The following is a 23,565-nucleotide window of genomic DNA, read 5'->3' as shown; positions in this document are numbered from 1 at the left end:
CGGTGAGCCCAGATAACCATGGTTACTGATTAAAGTCATTCTGATTTCTTTCCCACATCACCTGTTCCTTTCATCCATGCCTCCCTCAAGAAGTCCCTCAAATGGATTGTTTCTTTCCTTGGTGGAGTGAGTTGTTTGGATTTGGGCATATGTATAATGGCATGTATCTACCATTATACCATCATGCAGAATAGTTGAGCCGCCCTAAAAATCCTGTGTTCCACTTGTTCATGCCTCCCCCTCCCCCACCCATGGCAACCACTGATCTTTTTACTGTCTCCCTGCTTTTTCCAGAATATCGTAGAGATGGAATCACACAGGACATGTTCTTTTCACATTGGCTTCTTCCACCCAGTATGCATATGTCGGTTTCCTCCATGTGTTTTCAGGGCTCGAGAGCCCGTTTCTTTTTAGTGCTGAATAATATTCCATTGCCAGCATGGGCCACAGTTTATTTATCCATCCACCTGATGAAAGACATGATAGTCCTTTCCAACTCTTGGCAATGATAACAAAGCTGCTATAAACGTCCAAGTATGGGTTTTTGTGTGGACACAAGTTTACAATTCCCTTGTGCCAACTGCTGGGTTTCATGGGAAGGGTATGTATCGTTTTGTAAGAAACGGAAATGGTGTCTTCGACAGTGGCCACACCCTGTCGCATTCCCACCAGCAACGAAGGAAGAATGTGAAATGGGGGCGATGGGTTGAGTCGGCTGCACCTTGTGGTCAGGGCAAGTATCCAAAACGAGCGTGGAAAAGCCTGGGTGCTGAAGAGGGCCATCTTCTCCTGGCGAGCCCACGTCAGAATCTAAGTTGTTACATCAGAGACCAACCATGTTCCAACAATGAGTTGAAGCCACCAAGTCTCAGCTAAGCATAGCCTATGGAAACACCAACAATGACAGCAAGCATTGAGGGTGGATGGCAGGTGGTTTAATCTACAAGTTCATATTGCAAACTTATTTTCTTCATGGAGAGCTTTTATTAAGATGATCTCTCAAATATGTGGTTAAGTTCATCTCCGTTCATACACATCTTGACTGGCCATTGAATTGTCATCTTGGAGTAAATAAATGGTTTAAATGCCTACTTTTCTTTTATCGGTGATTTCTTTTTAGAACAAGAGCCATAGATGAATAAAATAGACATTTACATAATTACCACTTGCTAAGGTGAACATTATATACGAAACTCAATATCCCTTAACACTAAATAGCAAAAATACTGCTAAATAGAAAGAGGTCATTTTCTTTTACCTTGAGTATAATTGTTGCCAACTTGATAACTGAATGGGTCACCTCTTTTGGGGACAGACAGCCATGTGCGCGATCTAGAAGTGACCATTAGAACACCGGAGTTACTGTCTTTGCAAATATAATGTGGGCATCCTATATTTACACACTACTCCAACTACTTAATGAGTGTCTAATACACTCCATTTTGAACATTTGCATGCTTACTTTTCTAATGATTAAATATATTTTTTGAGAGATGATGTTCCTTTATTATCTTGTGTGGGTGTCCTTTAAGAAACTAAGGCTATATATTTCCAACTAGAACAAAATAAGTTTGGGATAACTTTATCAAACGATGTAATTTCTGAAATAGGCATGCTGACCTCCACTTGTTTTAAATTAGTGTTACCCTTCCTTCTTACCTGTTCGTATATTTCTGTTTTCATTTTAATCACTGCCTGATCTAACTTTGTATATATGCTACACTTAAATTGTAGTGTATTTGTCTTTCCTACTGATTACCTCCATAAAGCCCTAGGGGGAAATGGGTTTCAATCTGGTAGTTTTTAGCATGATTCTGTTATTGCTCAATGCTAATTAAATGGAACAGGCATCAGATAATTTTTCTGTAAGGTGTTATTTCTTTGGTCATGGCATTTTTTTTTTTTGGTGTCTAAGCTGGAGATAACTGTGATTGAAATGTGTTTCTTTACAAAAATGTGTACTTTCAGCTTTCTCGATAACTTTGTGTGTATATGTATATTTGTATACATATACATAAAACATAAAATTCTGATATATAGGAGTATGTGCCCCTATCTGCATCAACATCTATAATTTTATCTATATAACAATAGATGGTCAGGGTCATGGGATAGGCTTATTTCCAACTTTTGTTAAGAGTGCTAAAATATTTTGTATAATGGTTATTCTCATTGGAATGTAAAAAGTAAGCATCATAGGGGGACCGTTATTCCAAGTTCTTATTATAGCCAGCCCTTGATATTGTCAGTCTTTTAAAAAAAAAAATGTTTATTTATTTTTGAGAAAGAGCACAAACGGAGGAGGGTCAGAGAGAGAAGGAGACACAGAATCTGAAGCAGGCTCCAGGCTCCGAGCTGTCAGCAGAGCCAGATGTGGGGCTCACATTCATGGACCGTGAGGTCATGACCTGAGCCAAAGTCGGATGCTTAAACAACTGAGCCATGCAGGTGCCCCTAGGTCGTCAGTCCTTTTAATTTCAGGCACTCTGGTATTGGTCTGAGTATGGCTTTCCTGTACAACACACAGATGACTAAAATTGGCATTTTGACCCCTATTTAGTGAAATGCCCACTTCTTTATATTGTTTTCTTCAGTTGCATTTTTATAATTGATATAAAATAGTACATTTTCCTAAATGCTGGCTATGAGCCCTTTGCGGACACTATTTAACATTAGATATAATCGCAAATATAATCTATTTTTGAGTATTTTTTAGTGTTCTCATTATTTAACAGTGTGGATTGAGGGGCGCCTAGGTGGTGCAGTCGGTTAAGTGTCCGACTTCAGCCAGGTCACGATCTCACGGTCCGTGAGTTCGAGCCCCGCGTGAGGCTCTGGGCTGATGGCTCGGAGCCTGGAGCCTGTTTCCGATTCTGTGTCTCCCTCTCTCTCTGCCCCTCCCCCGTTCATGCTCTGTCTCTCTCTGTCCCAAAAATAAATAAAAACGTTGAAAAACAAACAAACAAACAAAAAAACAGTGTGGATTGAAAACCAAGCATTTCACATGTTAAAAGTAATAGTCCCAGGTGTCACTGTTTTCTGTAAAAGCACTTTTAAAGTTGGGGGCCAAAAAAAAAGATGCATGAAATCTACCTGATTCCCAAAATGTTAGGTATAAAGTGCAGTATTTTTAACTGTAAACAATGTTGTACGGCAGACCTCTAGAACACATTCATCTTGCACAACAGGACTTCTACACCTGTTTGAAAATCAGTTCCCCAAAGCCTTTCTGTGTGTGTTCCTTTGATAAATCTTTGTCTAATCCTTGTGGGAGGAAACGCCACTCAGTAATACCTTCTACAATAATATGGTGTTACCTTCCCTGTGTACATCCAAAAAGCAGTCTCTTCCCCTCTGTGGTTTGAGGGAGATCTTTTGTTTATTTGTTTGTTCCTTTGTGTTTTTCTGTAGGGGCACACCATTTTCTTCTGATTTACTAAATCGGCTTGTGTTCTTCGATCTGTCTCCAATCTTTTTCCTTTGATCTGTCTCCAATCTTTGTCATACATTAGTTTTCCACATATGTTTTTCCTTGCATTTTTGTTTTCTGCCTCTGAGTCAAAAATTCACTATCTTACTGAGACATTCATGTCTTAGGATTTTCCTCTGAATATAACATTGTTTCCCCCAGATGGCATCTTTACAACTTGTCTTTTTGTTAACTTGTTTTTTATTATGGGTTTTGTGTATCTTTAACTTTCCCGGGGTTCACGTGGCTTCTCAAGATGTGCATTTGATTTCACTTAACAGTGTTGACAAATTCTGAGATTATCTTTTCCAGTTGGATTCTCCCCCTCCCCATTTCCATATATATATGGAATGTATATATATATATATATATATATATATATAATCTATAATCTATATACATACAGTCTATATATATAATTTTTATATATATTAATTCCATAGATATATTCCATATATATATTCCATATATGTATTCCATATATATATATATATTCCACATATATATATTGCATATATACATATATATTTTTTTCTTTTTCCGCCCTATTGTGCTTTCACGTGTTTTGTTTCTGGATGCTTCTTTCCAGTAATAATTCTGTCTTCTACCATAACTAATCATGTATCAATGCTTTAGTTTTGTTTTCAGTTCTAGAATTTATACCTAATATGTTATGCTCTCCATTGCTGTTGACATTCCTTACCATTTAAGTTTTTGAATATATTAATCATAGACATTGACAACTCCCATCTGACAAGTGTGATAGCTGGATTTTTTTTTTTTTGGCAATGTTGTTTTTTCTCCATTCATCTAGGCTTTCAGCCATTTGATATTGTTTCCTCTTACTTTTAGTACTTACCCAAGTACCTTTAGTACTTAAAAATTTTAAAAAATGTTTATGTAGTTTTGAGAGAGAGAGACAGAGCGTGAGCAGGGTAGGGACAGACAGGGAGACACAGAATCTGAAGCAGGCTCCGGGCTGTGAGCTGTCAGCACAGAGCCCGACACAAAACTCAAACTCGTGAACTGTGAGATCGTGACCTGAGCCGAAGTCGGACGCTTAACTGACCGAGCCACCCAGGCACCCCTTACCTCTGCTACTTTTTGATAAAAAGCTGGCAATGGTAAAAATTTTGAGAAATAAAATGGAGAAATAAAATAACGGATGGTGTTAGCATCCTTCAAAGAGGGTTTATTTTTTCCTTGACCTAATTGCATCATATAGACAGATTTAAAGCTGGTTTTCATCCATTGCCAAGACTCGCTTGTCTACGTATTCTGGTTCACCCCTACTCCTGTGATCTAGCCCGTCAGGGCTCCAAAATGCAGCTTGGGATTTTTACCAGACCCCTGCTTCAAGGCGGGCTCTTATGTTGTTTTTGTCTTCCAGCAAAAGGGTAGATGTCAGTGGCTTTGCTCGGGTCTTCAGAATCTCAAGGAGAGCTCATTTTAACTGCCACTGGCGAATCATTAATGCTTTGAGGGTTGAATTTGTGCCAGACATTGAGCTAACCTCTATTGGTCACTCTAAGCCTCACCATCTTACTACTTGTCAGATATTTCAAATGGGAGTCTTTTAGAATTTCTCCCTTCTTCTGTGGTTGCTCAACAGAAAAGCTCCTTATATATAACTCAAGGCTTAATGCAAAGTAACAATACCAACAATGCTCAGAAAGAATAATTTTTAAAAATCCCCAGGCTCTTGGACATGTGGGCTGAACTCCCTGTGTGGAAGTGAGGTCTCGACTTCTACCTGTTAACAACTGTGTATATTGTCCATTCCTCCCATGACTTTTTTGCTTCAGTCCAGTCTTATAGCTTTGGCTTAGAGTTCGCTGGATGTCTCACAATGACAGATTTTCCTTCCATGATATTGAATTGATGACAGATCTATTGTTTTCAGTCTTTCTGTTTGAAAGGAGAGCAAATACTCTCTGATCATTTCAGTTCACCATATTGATCAGAAGTTATCAATATGATTATATTCAACTTGTTGGACTCAAGTGTATCTTGAATTCATTTTAATTTGAACATGAATAAATGTACGTACTTTGAGCTTACTTCTCCAATGGAAACCTCAGTAATTAAATTACACATTTTTCATCCCAGAGCTAATTAGATTCAGTCAAGAAAAGGAGATTTTGCACCAATGTTCTGAGCCATAAACATCCCCATGGATTTCTGATACCTTTTTATTTCTTTATTACACACACACACACACACACACACACACACACACACACACACACTAATGCATTTATAGCTTTGCAAAATGGACAGAAAAATCGTGTTTACAACTGGGTGAATCTATTTAGGAAGAAAACTGGTCACAGACAAGCAAATAGTAACACTAGTAAGAATCTAGTAAGAAAAAAATATTTGAGGAATAGTTGATTATTAAAGTAACTAAAAGTGTATAAAAACATAGGAAAGTCTGGGGTAGGGGGAGTCAACAGACTTTCCTATGTTTTTATACATTTTTAGTTACTTTAATAATCACCTATTCCTCAAATATTTCATGCCCATGTTACATAATATAATCATGGTAGGCGGCCAGAAGAGGTGCATAGATCTCTGCCTCCCACATCCTAATGACTTAGAATTTGCTCAATATATTACTTAGAGTAGTTTTGTGAATGACTTCACTTTCTTTTAAAAAGCTTGCAAAAGACAAAAGATAGTTTAATGGTCGGCATGATGCTATATAATATGGGCATAATGACCATGCTTGTTACTGTTTAATCACCCTTCAGTTTTTGATTTTTGGTTTCATGCCACAAATTTCTACAACTTGAGGGGCACCTGGGGGCTCAGTCAGTTAAGTGTACAACTTTGGCTCAGGTCGTGATCTCATGGGTCATGGGTTCAAGCCCCACATCGGGTTCTGTGCTGACAGCTTGGAGCCTGGAGCCTGCTTTGGATTCTGTGTCTTTCTCTCTCTCCTCCTCCCCAGCTCATGGTCTGTCTCTTTCTCTCTCAAAAAGGTTAGTATCCAAAATGTATAAAGAACTTATCAAACTCAACACCCAAAAAACAAATAATCCAGTGAAGAAATGGGCAAAAGACATGAATAGACACTTTTCCAAAGAAGACATCCAGATGGCAAACAGGCACATGAAAAATGCTCAACACTGCTCATCATCATCAGGGAAATAAAATCAAAACCACAATGAGATACCACCTCACACCTGTCAGAATGGCTAACATTAACAACTCAGGCGACAACAGATGTTGGCGAGGATGCAGAGAAAGAGGATCTCTTTTGCATTGCTGGTGGGAATGCAAACTGGTGCAGCCATTCTGGAAAATGGTATGGAGGTTCCTCAAAAAATTAAAAATAGAACTACTCTACAACCCAGCAATTGCACTATGAGGTGTTTATCCAAGGGATACAGGTGTGCTGTTTCGAAGGGGCACATGCACCCCAATGTTTATAGCAGCATTATCAACAATAGCCAAAGTATGGAAAGAGCCCGAATGTCCATCGATGAATGAATGGATAAAGAAGATGTATATATATGTACAATGGAGTATTACTCGGTAATCAAAAAGAATGAAATCTTGCCATTTGCAACTACGTGGATGGAACTGGAGGGTATTATGCTAAGTGAAATTAGACAAAGACAAAAATCATGACTTCACTCATATGAGGACTTTAAGAGACAAAACAGATGAACGTAAGGGAAGGGAAACAAAAATAATATAAAAACGGGGACAAAACATAAGAGACTATTAAATATGGAGAACAAACAGTGTTACGGGGGGGGGTTGGGGGGGATGGGCTAAATTGGGAAGGGGCATTAAGGAATCTACTTCTGAAATCATTGTTGCACCATATGCTAATTAACTTGGATGTAAATTAAAAAAATAAAATAAAAACATTTTATAAAATTAAGAAAAAATTTTCTACAACTTGAAATGTTGAATATTTGGATGTTCCCCCTAGGTGAGAATTTGAAACCACAGTTTAGTTTTTAAGCAGCAAGTAAGATTTCATTACAAGGGGGAAAAAAGCATTGTTTTCCTTTTATCTGTATGTGATGATGGATGCTAACTTAATTGTGATAATCATCTCACGACAAATGTAAGTCGAGTCCCTATGCTCTATACCGTGAACTTATGTACCACTCTATGTTGATCATATCAATAAAACTGAAAGAAACATTTCCCCAACACGGATCTCTTACCTTATCTTGGTACATTCTGTAGCTTTATTATTATCATACAGATAACATAACTAAACATTTCCCAGTGCTTCCCTAAACTGGGAGTACCTATGCTGCATCTAATATTTCCTTTTTGTTTCTTTTTAAGCTTTTGGCATAAAATACCCAGAAGTAGAACTGTTGGATCATAGGGTAGTTCTGTTTTTCATTTTTTGAGGAAGGTCCAGTATACCCTGGACGATGGAGGTATGGACAGTGTAAAAGATCAAGATGCAAAACAATTAATAAATCATGAGAAGGTGAAAAAGAACATAAATGGGGACCAAACGTTTGAATCTCTGAGAAAAAAAGGGAAGGAAGGGAAGATCTTTGAAGTTCAGCTGACTCTCATCATTGACCTAAAAGACGCCAAGGAGCCCAAGACACTGGGTTCAGGAAATAAAACGGACGTATTAGCTTTCAAGTCTCTACAGTTGAGACAAGGTAACAAAAGCCATTTCCACGTATCCCTCCTTTGGTAAACTTTAAAGTCACTGAGCAGAAAACAGTTGCAACTTGCTGGGAATCTTTCAAGTTCAAATAGCTTTATTTGCAGAGATGAGAACCCATCTAGGCCATGAAGCTAGGCAAACGCATCCTCAAGTGCTCCTGAAAATGGAAAAATACATACAAAACCCAAATTGTTTAATTGTGAGTGTGTGTGTGTATGTGTTGTTCCCTCCCCCCTCCAGTAAAAAAAACTCTTCCTTACGACGCCTTTGTGTCCACAAATGAAACAAAATTAATGCATGTGCACTTGATAAACTTACCAGGGCTTGTAGCTGCAAAATATTTCCTTTGTTTTTTCCCCCACAATCTTGAAACTTATTGTATCTGCTGAAATAAAGAAACCACAGCTAATTAAAAAAAGCAACTGCCAAAGGCTCCTTGAGCAATGAGTATTGACTACTGAGGGATCCAGTTAGGATTCAAGTTTGTTCTGATCCCCTTTGCACACAACCTGAATACAGCAGTTTCAGAACGAAACCAATGGTAAGTCTGTTATTACAATTCACTTCCCCCGGAACTTGCGAATCACTGGAACCAGCTGCTCATTGACTTGTATCTTCATGAATGGAAACTGGGAGAGTCTATACTTGGAGAGATCCTGGAAGTCTTTCCAGTGTGTGCAGCACACACACGCGGACTAGTGCTTAGAATTACTGTGTTAAAAGAAGAAAATGGGGTGCCTGAGGGGCTCAGTTGGTTAAGCGTCCGACTTTGGCTGAGGTCATGAACTCAGTCTTCTGGGTTCAAGCCCCACATCAGGTTCTGTGCCGACCATGTGAAGCCTGCTTGGGATCCTCTGTATCCCTCTCTCTGCCCTCGCTTGGTTGTGTGCGCTCTCTCTCAAAATAAACTAAAAAAAAAAAAAGGAAATAGAGGGAATCATGAACTTTAAGGTGGTTATGGAAGATTGAAAAGCAAATTTTTGGCCGATTTCCACATGTATAAATGCAAGAGTGTCCAATACTGTTCATTCAAACTCTGAAAAAATCATGAGTTGATACTGAGAGGAAATAATGAGGATTAAGTAAAACAATTATTCAAATCAATCACACATGTCTCAGATCTCTCCACACTCCAGCAATGTTATAATTTTTTATTCTGTATGTATCATTTTGTCAGTTACCCCTGTACTTCTATATATTGATTTTCCTATATTTTTCACTTAGCAGCTTTTATAATATAAATGTGCTGACATGTCGGTGATTAATATGTAGATATCATTTCTCTATAGGTTATTTAAGATACAATATGTAATCTACCATAGAGGTGATCTATGTAATATAGAGATTATTATATGTATATATAGCATCAAATATGATTTTCTCAGTGTATACAGCACATTATTTTATCTGAACACTTATAATTTCTACTTCCTGTTTCTTCTTTTTTTTTTCTTAACCTTTCATTACCTTCTCAAATATAATGAATTAGCTTCATCCAGATTCCCAGCCAAATTGATATAAAGTAGGACCTTCAAAGGTAGGGCCTTAGGTATTTTGGCATGCTACATCTATAAATTAGTAGGTGCTCAAAAAAGGACTGTATGATATTCTCACATTTGTCTGCCAAATGTCTCATTTGACTTCACGTTCATGCAACAGATGTTAATTGAACACCTTCTAAGAGTGTTAAATTAATGCAGAATACTGCAGTGAGCAGTAAGAAAAATCCTTTCCAAAGTTAACTTAAAAATATTTTTTTTGGGGCGCCTGGGTGGCGCAGTGGGTTAAGCATCCGACTTTAGCCAGGTCACAATCTCGCGGTCCGTGAGTTCGAGCCTCGCGTCGGGCTCTGGGCTGATGGCTCGGAGCCTGGAGCCTATTTCCGATTCTGTGTCTCCCTGTCTCTCTGCCCCTCCCCCGTTCATGCTCTGTCTCTCTCTGTCCCAAAAATAAATAAACGTTGAAAAAAAAATTTTTTTAAAAATGAAAAAAAAATAAATATTTTTTTTAACATTCGTTTTTGAGAGACAGAAACAGAGCGTGAGTGGGGGAGGGGCAGAGAGAGAGGGAGGCACAGAATCTGAAGCAGGTTCCAGGCTCTGAACTGTCAGCACAGAGCCCGACACGGGCGTCAAACTCATGAACCATGAGGTCATGACCTGAGCCGAAGTCGGACGCTTAACCAACTGAGCCTCCCAGGCGCCCCCACATTAACTTTTTAGATGGGAGTGGGGAACATTAGATGGGTGGGGAACATTATTTCTATTTGAGAAGGTCCATTCTCACCAAGTATCGGCTATTTTCCCTTTCGTATTGAAATTACTCTTCTGTATACTGGACCTGTTCACTTGGCTCAGAGACTTGCATCTCACAATCAACATACACACATTTTCAGCAATCAGCTTCCCTCAAAACTAGCTTCTGTTCCTTCACTCCTTTCTTCTCCACCCAATGGAAAGCCACTGGGATCATTGTTGAGTCCTGTTTTGGCAAATATGTTTTGTTCAGTAACGAGACAAATCTACCAAGCCTCGCTCATTTGTGTCTCTATAATCCCACCTTCTCTGTCCTTATCCTTGAACATACACTTAAACTGCAACATGTCTTGCCTAGAGTACAAATTATAGCCAGCTAATGCGTGTCTCTACCTCGGCAAGACAATTTGTTCAAATCCGAGATAGCCTGCTACACACAGGCTCATACGCTTGTTGAAAATGGACCACGGTGCTCTGTTTATAAAGGAACACGTATGTCGCTGCTGACATGGAAATGCTTTCTCATCAGCACATTGCTCCTCTCCCTGCACTACAGATCCACCTGAAAAAAATTAATGCCTCCTGATGTCTGCCCATTACCACCTGGCATACCTGTGAATTTGAAACAGATGTTGTCAGTGGCTGGAAAGTTCTTCCTGCATTTTCCCGTTGAAGGGAGTCATGCCCATCATTTAGAATCAGGCCATTTTTCATCCCCTCTTCTGCTAAACATTCCCACGTACATATGCCCAAGCAAGTCCTACCTTCCTTCTCTTCCGTTCCTATGACAACGTATCTATTTCTCCTTTTTATACTAATTATCACATGTTAACTGCTTATGTACTTGCTCTTTTTAAAATTTTTTTTAGTTTATTTATTTTTGAGACAGACAGAGAGGTTGCCAGCAGAGGAGGGGCAAAGGGAGAGGGATAGAGAGAATCCCAAGCAGGCGTTTTGCTGCCAGTGAAGAGCCAGGCACGGTCTCGAACGCAGGAAACTGTGAGATCACGACCTGAGCCGAAACCAAGGGTCGGGCGCTCAACCAACTGAACCACCCACGTGCCCATTATTCTGTCTCTTAACTGCACCTCATCTGTTCCTCGAGGTCCTGGGTTGCTCACTTGCACCTGGAGATACTTGGTCTGCAATACCATGTCTAGTCCAGGATACAGAATAACTGAGACAGCAGATGGACGACATCCGTGAGCACCATACACACCCTGGCATTTCCATCTTCCCTGGCCTCCCGCTTCATCATTGTCCTCAATTTAACTTAGAGCAATCAAAGACTTTGGAAAATATTTCGATTATTTGCATGTGGGGGATTTAACAAAACACACGGGCAAGAATTGACATCATAGTTAATAATACACGCGTGAATTCTGAGCAGCCCTGTTTAGAAACAACCAGTGCTTTGGGTGCCCCGTTGTACATTGAATTCTATGGCGAACCCAGCTCAGCCCCTTGACAAACACGCTTTGCTGTTTTCCCCAAATCAGTGTCCTGATACCTGGAAATCCTCATGGGCTGTTTTGCTTGCACGTATACAGCGTTTCTTCTTGTGTTAGAAAAAGCAGGGGGAAAATACTGCGCTGCGCCTTTAAGGCAGGTGTTTAAAAAGGTTAGTTTCCTGCGAGGCTGACCAGGAGCATCCCTCAGGGCTCAGGTTGGGTGGAGACCCGAGGGGACCACTTTCCCGGGAGGAGCCGGGTCTCACGAGAGCTCACGGCGGCCTCACGGGATCTGGAGGGGTCTCGCAGAGTCTCGCGTGACCTCGGGAAGACGGAATCCGGCAGGGATTTCTGGGAGGGAGCTAAATGGTCCGGCATCCCGCGTGCTTCTCAGTCTGTCCCAGAGCTGTTTTTGAGGGAGGAGCCTGGCTCATCCCGGTCTAGGACAGGAATCCGCATCCTGGCGGGATGCCCCAGCCCCGCTGAGAGACAAAGGCCGGGCCAGGTGTCCAGGCCGGGGACAGGGCGAGCTCACGGGCGGTGCGGGGCAAAGCTCCGTGGAGCAAGAGGTGAGAACTCTGAGGCTGTGAATATGGGCCTTCCAGGAACCCTGGGGCCGGGCTGTGTCCTCCTGGGCGAGGTCCAGAGTCACCGCCAGTGAGCCTGCATAGACCGCGAGCCCTGGGGCCGGGCCCTGTGCTCCTGGGCAAGGTCCAGAGTCACCGCCAGTGAGCCTGCATAGACCGCGAGCCCTGGGGCCGGGCCCTGTCCCCCGTTGCAAGGTGCAGAGTCACCGATAGTGAGCCTGCAGCCACTAGGTGTCTGAAATGTGTCCCAGCACACCTTTGCACCTGCCTCCTGAGCCTTTCAGCAGCGGGAAATCCTCCCACAGGCCGGTAATTACCTCTCCAGTCCTCAGGGCTCCTAGGGATGGTTCCTGGCATGCCTCTGATACTGTGCTCGGGGTCTTGTGCCTGGTAGAGGCTCCATCAGTGGTTGTCTCCCTAAACATTTCCCTCAGAGTTAGTTCCTGGTGATACTTTGCTTTATGAATTCCAGGCACAATGTGGCATGCCCCCCTTCCCCCTCACAGCTCACTGGGGGTGTGGGAGGAACTCCGAGCGATGCCTTTGGAATATTTTTTTTAAAAAAATTTTTTTTTTCAACGTTTATTTATTTTTGGGACAGAGAGAGACAGAGCATGAACGGGGGAGGGGCAGAGAGAGAGGGAGACACAGAATCGGAAACACGCTCCGGGCTCTGAGCCATCAGCCCAGAGCCCGACACGGGGCTCGAACTCACGGACCGCGAGATCGTGACCTGGCTGAAGTCGGACGCTTAACCGACTGCGCCACCTAGGCGCCCCGCCTTTGGAATATTAATGTGTGGTGTTCCTTCGGATACACTGTATCATACGATATCAATTACTCATCTTCGGTCTCTCATCCTAGAAGTAAAACAGGAGTGAGTTCAAAAAAAAAAAAAGATCCAAAAATGAGTTCGGGTGCAAGCCTAGAATTTCATGGCTGGTCAAGTTTCAGTTTGAGTTGAGTCGGGAGCTTTATGCTGTTATTATCCGTGAGGTCATTTTCATCACAGAGCAGTAAAGTTTGATTTGGTCGTGTTCCACAGTAAAACCATTGATCTTACAAATGGGAAGATGTTCCTGGGAAGGCCAGAGGAAAACATGATTTCTGCTTGCAGCAAGGATGGCCGGCAGGAGAGGCACTAAATGTGATAGTAAAATACTTGATGTGGAGAATAATTCATTAAACTTTGCTATTCCCAAATAGAAGGGGAAGGGAACATTTTAATTTCATGCTATTATGTGCAGTAACAGACGAGCTTTACGATTGGACTTGAAATGTGCTTCTTTATTCTTATCTACCGAGTTAAGGAAACATGAATGGAAAATAATTCACATTCCAAAAGGGCTATAAATTTCCCTTTAAGGCTGGAACATTTAAGTGTTTAAAAGACTTGAAAGTTAGCTGTGGGAGCAAACTCACATTCACCTTACTTACAGCCATTTATGAAACCCATAAGAATAAAAACCAGAAAAGAAGAAAGCTTCATCTCCAGTGGAATCCCGGATGGACCTTAAGTTCCAGTGTCAGGGCGTGAAACAGACTTAAGCATTAAGATTTGGAGAAAGTCAAAGTAGGGGTGACGTATGTCTCCCACTTTCTAGGGGTCTGAGAAATGATCACTGCCTAAGCTCGTCGAGAAAATCCTGACCATGTGGTTGGTACTTGTCCTGAAAGGCCAAAGATTCTGTCTTGTGGGTGGAACAGAATACGAGTGGAGGGATAGCCAGAAAACATGCAATTCAGTCATTCCTGTGTTTCTCTTACTACTTTACCCTACATCCATTAATTCCTTTTTATTTTTAAATGTTTTTTATTATTTAAAATTTTCTTGTTAATTTTTGAGACACACAGAGAGAGTACGAGTGAGGGAGAGGAAGAGAGAGAAGGAGACACAGAACCCGAAGCAGGCTCCGGGCTCTGAGCTGTCAGCACAGCGCCTGACACAGGACTCGAACTCATGGACCGTTGATCATGACCTGAGCTGAAGCTGGACGCTCAACCGACTGAGCTACCCAGGCGCCCCCTTATTTATTTATTTTGAGAGAGAGTGAAAGCGAGCAGGAGAGGGGCAGAGAGAGAGAGAGAGAGAGGGGACAGGATTTGAAGCAGGCTTTGCTTGTGGGTCTTAAAATTACAAACTGTGAGATCATGACCTGAGGTGAAGTTGGTCACTCAACCCACTGATCCATCCAGGTGCCCCTGTTTTTTGTTTTTTTTTTCGAACACTCATTTACCATGGGTTAGGCTTTGAAGGATCCAGCCAGCGGGCCGTCAGATGGACATAGTGATCTCACACTTCAGGAGTTCAACTCCCGCATCAGGCTCTGCATTGATGTACCCTTCTTGGGACTCTGTCTCTCTCCCTCTCTCTCAAAATAAGTAAACTTAAAAAGAAAAACAAAAAGCAAAAAGCAAAACAACTCCTAAGGACCCCGTTTATTGTCACTAATGGCATCTCTTCCATCACTTCTCCGTCTTCTAACAAGCCCTGAATTCCTCGCCTACCCCATCAACCAGTTACACTTACCCGGAGTGTGTTCAATGTTTACCTCATTCACGTGTGTTTTTATTGCCCATCCAGGTGGTAAATTGGCCAGGGCTGAAGTCATCAAGGGACAGTCATTGGAGAATTGTGACATCTGAACGCTTGCAGCCGTGACCGCACGTCACCTGAGGTAGGTTTACCAAAGGCACACTGTGTGCAGACGGCACCTACATACTGTTTCACGGACACTCACACACGGACTCGGGAAGCGAGTCAGTGCTTTTGTGCGGGCTTTGGAGCCCAGCGCGGGTTTTCCAGTTGTTGTTAACGTCAGAGCCTGTTTGTAGGCTAATGACTGTGATTTGAGCGAGTGGTAAAAATTGAAAATGTAGGGCAAAGAGAGATGGGCCGGCAAAGAGAGGACAGGCGTGTGTACGTAGATGGACGCTGGCTGCTGTCCGGGCCACCAGCTGACCTATGTAAGTATCCACCTTTCTTTACTCAAATATGTGCACCTTGAATATCTGGCCACCTTGTCGTTCATTTTCATGTCAAGGGACTGAGCGCCTCGGCTTCGGGTTGTGAGTCTGATTGTCGGGCAAACGGATTCCTGGATGCGATCTCTGTTGACGTCTAGGACTGGTCATAGGCGTCGGAGAGAAACGCCTTCGGTTGGTTTGCTGTGTTGTTTTGGCTCCCGAGGATTACATGGCTGATGAAGATCATAGAGCATGCGTAGTTTTGTTTGTGTGCACTTGCATTTGTCTTTGCCTTGAGGATTTGGGTGTTTCCTGGTGTTTGGGACTCGAAGTTGTGACTCCTTTGTCTTGGTGACCACGTGGCCCTGCGTGTTTGTGTCTGTGACTCGGGCGTGAGTTCCTCTCATGCGGATTCATAGATCTGGTTCCCTCCTTAAGTCTTCCTTTCCATGGGTCCTCATTCTGGCCTCAGCGATTAACATCTGCAAGATGGTATTCCTATACCAAGGATGGTCTTTTTAAAATTTTTCTTTTAATGTCCATTTATTGTTGAGAGAGCACTCAAAGGCACCAGCAAGGGGCAGAGAGAGAGGGAGACACAGAATGGGAAGCAGGCTCCAGGCTCTGAGCTATCAGCACAGAGACCCGACACGGGGCTGGAACTCATGGATTGTGAGATCATGACCTGAGCCGAAATCTGACGTTCAGCCGACTGAGTCATCCAGGCGCCCAAGGATGGTCTCCATATGCAGTCAGCTCCAGAAGGCGCTTTCCATTCTAATAAACTAGCACGCCTATGGGGAGCCCTACATGCAAGGAAATCCAGATCTCTGACATTCAGTGAATGATCTCTGAGAAGTGTAGTGAGTCCTCTGAACGATTGACTCCTTAGAAACCAAGGTCATGCCATAGACCTGGAAATAAGGCCCTGGAAATGAAAGACGAGAAACCAGTGTCTTTAGAAGTTACGTAAATAATTCTTAGAATACAGGGTCTGACAGCTAATTAAACCGGCTTTTAATAACTTCCCCACATCCAAGTCAATTAAGCCCTTTATAGAAAGGTATGAAAACAAGCGTCATGGTTTTAATGGTCACAGTCCGAAGAGAATGGCGTGGCGGCTTCAGAAAGTCACTATAAAGGGACTCTCAGTGACGCTGGATTGTATGTGTTAGTTTCTTCAATTAATGAGCGTTTCTCCTGGATACGAGCGCATGTAGTTCCAACCTGCTGTGCTGGTCCATCCAGATGTCTTCCCAGCTGCTGTTGGGATTTGGCAAAGCGGGATTCAGCCTATTACTCTGAAATATTTTGGGGAAAATGCCATATTTAGAATCATTCTGAAAATAATGAATTAGGTACGTTTTCTTAAAATTTAATCTTTGCTTGGTACTTTGCTTGGCTTCTAGAGATGAATAAGGGCTTACACACTTGAACAAGAAAAATTCTGTCTATTAGAAAAAAATCTTTTATTCGTACACTTTATATATGTTTTCTCTTTTTTATATATTATACATATCAGTATGTATTAAATATATATAATGTATATTAAATATATATTGCATATACAAATATATATTACACATATAATGTATATTATATACGTAATATATAAGTTTACAACATTAAATGTATATTAAACATAATATATAAGTTTATATTAAATGCATAGTGTAAATATATTAGGTATATGTAACATATAATATGCACACATATATATGTGTATATAGTGTGTTTATTTTCTTTGAGTGAACCTGTAACTTACAAAGAAAAGTAGTTTAAATACGAGTTTACTTAATATACTTGGTAGGTAGTTTATAAGAAACAATTAAAAATTTCACATCAATATTTTGTACTTTTACATTTTAAAATATTTAATATGTATTACAGAGAAAATACATTTCATGGAATATCTTTAACCCAGATGCTTCTTGTGAAAATTAGACCTATGTAATAATTCTGTTATTATTTTATTATTATTTTTATAATATAAAATTTATATATAAAATATATATATATAAATATATATATAATATAAAAATATATAAAATATATATAAATATATATAAAATATATATATAAATATATATAAATATATAAAATATAATTTATAATATTATATAATATTATAAAAATATTTAAAATGAGACTTTTAGATAATGAACATTTAATTTCTTCACTCTTTGTAAGACATGGTATTTTATTTCTCGTTTCAATAAATATAAAAGTGAAATTTTAAAGTCTGTAGCTAAACAACTTAAAATTTTAAATGTTTATTTTTGAGAGAGAGAGAGACAGAGTGCAAGTGGGGGAGGGGCAGAGAGAGAGGGAGACACAGAATTGGAAGCAGGCTCCAGACTCCGAGCTCTTAGCACAGAGCCCGACGCGGGGCTCGAACTCACGGACTGTGAGATCATGACCTGAGCCGAAGTTGGACGCTGAACCGACTGAGCCACCCAGGCTCCCCTAAAAAACTAACTCTTAAGTGAGCTGAAAGAGAGTCAACCTGTTGCTTTACCAAAGCAAATGCAATGGAGCAAAATTAAAGGAAGAAAACAGGAGAAAAATAAAGTGATGGGTAAGGAGCATGAGAGTATCCACATAAACAACTTGAAATAAAACAGACAAACCCTTTAAAGGAGCAAAAATGGGGCAAAACCAATAGAACCTATCACTTACCAAAATAAATATCAATGCAGTAGAAACACTTAAGAGAGAAATTGTTGGGCCAATGTTTTGCTGTCTGTCCAAGACACAAATCTGCTAAGTATTCAAGCTGTAGATTTAAGGAGTTAAGCGGTGAGTGGATTGTGAAGCTTAAGCTTAAGAAGAGCCACCAGTGTTTAGATGATTCTGGAAATGATTGAAGCCAGCTTCCCAATGAGGCTGGGTTTGAACGAGACAGGACTAGGAACGTATCGGCATCTATGAAGAACAGGGAATTTTGAGAGCTGGGCAGAGAAAGAGTAGCCTACTTTGGAGTCCCAACGCGAACTAACTATCTAGAAATCTCAGAGAAAAACAAACATTGTTACCTAACATGGGCAGTGGACTCATGTCATAGGGATAAGTCCTCTGAAAAAGTAAATTTTCTTGGAACCAGCATAGGCTAACTGAATCCCATGGATAGTCTCTCTCTCTCTCTCTCTCTCTGTTAAATTCTGGTAAGTCATCTGCAGATCAGTTTTTCCTGATACATACCATATAGTCTTTTAAGATTTTAAAGATCTAATTTCTGGGGTTTTCTTAAATTTCTGGGCACTGGCTTGGGTCCGGGAAGAATTTCAGCCGAACCCACGAAACCCTATTACATTTGCTTCTTTCCATACGGATTAATTTCTTCTGAATCTCCTTTCTGGGTTCTTTCCTGAGAGTGGATGGTTTTCCAGGGGATTTCTTTCTTCTTTGCATGCTCTGTCCATGCTGGGCTCCTCTTGGAAACTTTGGGTAGAGCAAGGTTAGATGCTAAGTTCCCTGCTCCATAAAATTGACTACGATTTAACGTGCAAATATCTTGCAAGCTGATGAGGAACCTACAACTGCTATTCACGTGTGCCGCGTAAGGCACGTGACAGAGACGTGTAGAAATTAAAAATCACCGTATAACTTCATGTTGCAATTCCATTTCCACATCAGTGTCTGGAGCTCTAGAGCTGTAACTAGCCAAGATTTGAAATACAGATCTCTCCCAGTAATGCTCGAAATGCATGTTGGCAGAATGCTCATTTAATTCATATACAGTATAAAAAATAGCATAACTTCCTTTTGGTGGTCTAGGGTTTCAGTCCTGTTGAGTTATTAGAAACGATGCACGCCCAAGCCAGCGGGTTGAGTCCCACGACATAAAATCGGCATTGCTGACATCTATCAAGAGTAAACAAATAAAATGAGAAGGGAGAGTTCAGAACATCGCGTGAATATTTATGAACCTTGAAAGAGAGAGAATTGATTATTCTTTTCACTGACAAACAAGCACAAATCTTAATGTAGATAAAAGGTGGCATCCTGAAATTCTATTCTGTTTTATATATTGGCATGATTCCTCAAGGAATTAACTCCTATTTGCTGCAAAATTGAGTTGCGTTATCTAATCAAACTTTAATTCTTAAGACATAATGTGAATTTAATACATTTTTCAAATGATGAGTTACCTAGAAATTGTAAAGTTATTCTTTTATTCAGTTTTTGCCATCACTACAGTCCTAATATTAAAGGCTCAGTTAAATAAAGTTCGTAATTCTTAAAATGTCAACGCACATTTGTCAAGAAGTCACTAAGTGACTGTAAACTTCTACTGGAACACTTAATGACCATAGTTTTTTTGTTGTTTGGTGGAATGAGACATAAATCTAGAGAGAAAGTGTAGACATATAGGTATTCTAGGTTTTTGATACTAATATTGCTTATTATTCACACAAAAGTATCTGTTGTCTCTGGAAATTGACAGGTCATTGGTCTAGACAAGTATTTATGAGTGGTGGTCAAGGAAGCTCTCATAATATCCTGGGTCGTCTTTTTTTTTTTTTTTAATATTTTTATAAGTTTATTTATTTATTTTGGGAGAGAGTGGGGGAGAAGGGGCAGAGAAAGGGGGAGAGAGAATCCCAAGCATGCTCTGTGCTCTGAGCACAGAGCCCCATGTGGGGTTCCAACTCACGAACCGTGACATCATGACGTGAGCCAAAGTTGGACACTTAACCAACTGAGCCACCCAGGTGCCCCCTGGGTCTTTTTAACATGTGCCAAATTCATTCCAGGGCACATAGGAACTTAACTGATGGCCAATCAACTATGTAACGTACATACATTAAAATAATTCAGAATATAGAGTATATCATTCATGATCCGTGCCCTTCCCCCACCAACCAGGTAGTTTAAGACGGGAATGTTTGGCCAAAGTATTGAAAGAGCTGGAGAAAGACATGGGATGGTGAGTCTCCGAAGGCACAAACCACCCCAGAGAAACATTCCCATGCGCCAGCCCCAAATGGCAAATGTTGGCACCATGCAAGGGACAGAGAGCCAGTCTTGAGATGTTTGGACCACTTCTGTAGATTTACAAAGACGCCATGTGGAATTTGACTGCACCTACGTGAGATCAAGAGTCACTCTAGTGACTAAGCCAGCGAGACATCCTTCCCCCTTTTTTTTTTTTTTTTTTTTTTTAGTTTATTTCTGAGAGAGACAGAGACATCATGAGCAGGAGAGGGGCAGAGAAACAGAGAATCAGCACAGAGCCTGACACGGGGCTTGAACCCACAGAACCGTGACATCATGACCTGAGCCAAAACTAAGAGTAGGACACTTGACTGAGCCCCCAAGGCCCTCCTCCTTACGAGTTTCTTAATCATGTTTTGTTTTTTCTAGCTTTCTTCATTGTAAGAATACACTGTATAATGCATACAACATACAGAGTATGGGCAACACATAAAGTTTATGTTATTGGTCAGGCATATGTGTATTTATGATATTGTGCAATATGATATCTTATTTTCCTTAAATTATTTTATCTCGTCTGTTGGCTGTATTTTATACACTCATATGTGCATGCATTAATATCCACACATAATGTGTTTCCCCAAGTGCATAAACACATGTAGATGATACATAAATAGTTTTGACAGAGAAAGACAGTGTGAGTGGGGGAGGGGGAGAGAGAGAGGGAGACACAGAATCCAAAGCAGGCTCCAGGCTCTGAGCTGTCGGCACAGAGCCCGACGTGGAGCTCGAACCCACAAGCCGTGAGATCGTGACCCGAGCCAAAGTTGGACACTGAACCAAATAAGCCACCCAGGCGACCCATATAGGTAGCTATATATTTGATGCTAATGCAAATTATAACTTTTGAAAAATTAACACATGCAGTTTCTTTTTGAAATTATGCATTTTACGGGCGCTTGGGTGGCTCAGAGTGCAGAGTGTGTGACTCTTGATTTAGGCTCAGGTCATGATCCCAGGGTCGTGGGGTTGAGCCCCGTGTTGGGCTCCATGCTGACCATGGGGCCTGCTTAGGATTCTGTCTTTTCCCCTCTGCACCTCTCCCCCACTTGCACTGTCTCTGAAATTAAAAAAAAAAAATAACGATAACAAGATGAATGCATTTTAAATCTGTTGCTGGCATAGAAATGTTTAGTTTGTAAGATTCAAGAGTTCTAAAGAAATGAAAAGGGTGTAGCTGGGCTAATAAAAACCTGCCTCGTACAGTGAAATCCCAGAAAAACTGCTGAAGAATCAGGGGACAGAGACAGCGCCACAAATGTTTTGCCCTGCAAGATAAAATGACTTGTTGCAGAGTGACCAGATCACCAGTAGTTGGGGTTGTTTAAGTGGAAAAGGAATGACGATTGGAGGGTTGACTGTGCTGATGTAAAGTCTAAGGAGCTCTCTGGAAAAGCATCGGGGTTGAACTTGGGAGGCTTTCAGAGAGCTTTGGTTTCCATGCACACGTCCATCTGTGTTCCAAATAAATCTTTAGCAGGGCTACGCGTGACTGAACGCAGTGGCATGAGGGAACTCGGGTCACTTTGTCCTGCTGCCTAACTCAGTACTGTAGACTGGCCGTTTTTATTCTGAGGATTGCTTTTATTAGCTCCCTAAACATCACTTGAATAACTTATTCCTCCTCAAGACCACAAAACAGGACAGAGAGGAGGTAAAACCTTTCTAAGAGTGTGGTGGAAAACAGTGAATCTTTGGGAAGGAAAATAAACATGTGGGCACCTTAATTTCATGGAGATCAGGTCTCTAAAGGCAAATACTTGTCTCTAGCATTTGGAGGCTGCATTCTGAGCTGCAGATTGTGAAACACACTTACTTTTAGCAAGAAATGCTTAAAAAAAAATCCAAATGTGGATGGTTCTGTTTCGTTGGTTGTGGGGCATTTGGCTGAGAATTTGCATTCCTGAGGAAGAAGTTTTTGTTTTATTTTATCCTTTCTTCGATCATGTGTGTCTCTGTCTTTAACTCGTTAATTGGGTGACAAATTCTTGGAAATCGTGTTTTTTAAAATCTGTACTTATAGGGGCACCTGGGTGGCTCAGTTGGTTAAGCATCCCAGTCTTGATTTCAGCTCAGGTCATGATCTCATGGTTCGTGAGTTCAACCCCTGCATCAGGCTCTGTGCTGGCAGTGCAGAGCCTGCCTGGGATTCTCTCTCCCTCTCTGTCTGCCCCTCCTCCACTCATGTTTTCTCTCTCTCTCTCTCAAAATATAGAAATATACCTAAAAAAAGTAAAAATCCTTCCTTATATAGACATGTTAAAACAATTCTGTCTTGGGGCGCCTGGGTGGCGTAGTCGGTTAAGCGTCCGACTTCAGCCAGGTCACGATCTCGCGGTCCGTGAGTTCGAGCCCCGCGTCGGGCTCTGGGCTGATGGCTTGGAGCCTGGAGCCTGTTTCCGATTCTGTGTCTCCCTCTCTCTCTGCCCCTCCCCCGTTCATGCTCTGTCTCTCTCTGTCCCAAAAATAAATAAACGTTGAAAAAAAAAATTAAAAAACAAAAAACAAAAAAAACAAAAAAAACCCAATTCTGTCTTATTATATTAATATCTTGGTACTGACCACCTTCATTTCTTCACCGACCTTGAGACATTGAAGAGTTGCAGTGTTTCTGCATAATTTGCACTGGAACTTTTCTCTCCACGTGAACATCGTCTTTCCCTCTTTCTTCAATGGTATGTTAAAATACATTTAACTAGAAAGTAGTGTTTAATATGTGGTTGACGAGTTGACTTGGACCACTGCTGTCATTGGACATTATGAATTACAGGAGTTTGGAAAGATTTTCTCCGTTGCGCTTTTATGTAATAGTTACGACATACTGCCGAACTTAACGTGACAGGTTTGTATCTTCCCTCCCCGTCACAGAATTGACTCAGTGCTTCAGTATTGCTTATCATTGCTGGTGACACTTGGACATTTTTTGTCTTTGTTTTTGATACTTTTTTTTTAAGTTTTTGAGAGAGCGAGAGTGTGAGTGAGGGGCAGAGAGTGAGGGGCAGGGAAGATCCAAAGCTGTCAGCACAGAGCCTGACGTGAGGCTTGAACTCACGAACTGCAAGATCACGATCTGAGCCAAAGTTGGCAACTCAACCCAGTGAACCACCCAGGTGCCCCTTGGTTTTGTTTTCAGAGACAGAGTATGTGTGAGAAGGACAGGGGCACAGGGACAGGGAGAGAG

At 41.1% G+C, this 23,565-nt stretch overlaps 2 long non-coding RNA genes across 7 annotated transcripts in view; one reads left to right on the top strand and one right to left on the bottom strand.

Annotated features, from left to right (window-relative positions):
- Positions 1-1,258: 1,258 nt before the first annotated feature.
- On the bottom strand, positions 1,259-12,030 carry LOC123383307. 3 transcript variants are annotated; one of them, XR_006592869.1, is made up of 3 exons: positions 11,892-12,030; positions 8,445-8,511; positions 1,259-1,332 (listed from the first exon to the last, which is right to left on the bottom strand). It is a non-coding gene; the product is annotated as an uncharacterized LOC123383307 (long non-coding RNA). The 3 variants fall into 3 exon arrangements; XR_006592868.1 differs by lacking the exon at positions 1,259-1,332 and adding an exon at positions 4,646-5,377; XR_006592867.1 differs by lacking the exon at positions 1,259-1,332 and adding an exon at positions 7,255-8,283.
- Positions 12,031-12,058: 28 nt separating this feature from the next.
- Positions 12,059-23,565, top strand: part of LOC123383306 — a 387,308-nt gene continuing 375,801 nt past the window's right edge. For 3 of the 4 annotated variants that reach the window (XR_006592866.1, XR_006592863.1, XR_006592864.1), the window contains exons 1-2: positions 12,059-12,401; positions 15,004-15,097. This is a non-coding gene — a long non-coding RNA (uncharacterized LOC123383306). Of the gene's footprint in view, positions 12,729-15,003; positions 15,098-23,565 lie in introns of all 4 variants that reach the window. The other variant, XR_006592865.1, reaches the window with a different exon arrangement.

Source organism: Felis catus, chromosome X, assembly GCF_018350175.1.
Source record: "Felis catus isolate Fca126 chromosome X, F.catus_Fca126_mat1.0, whole genome shotgun sequence".
NCBI classification, from domain to species: Eukaryota; Metazoa; Chordata; class Mammalia; order Carnivora; family Felidae; genus Felis; species Felis catus.
The sequence above is the reverse complement of the archived record's forward strand: the minus strand, read 5'-3'. Positions and strand labels throughout refer to the sequence as shown.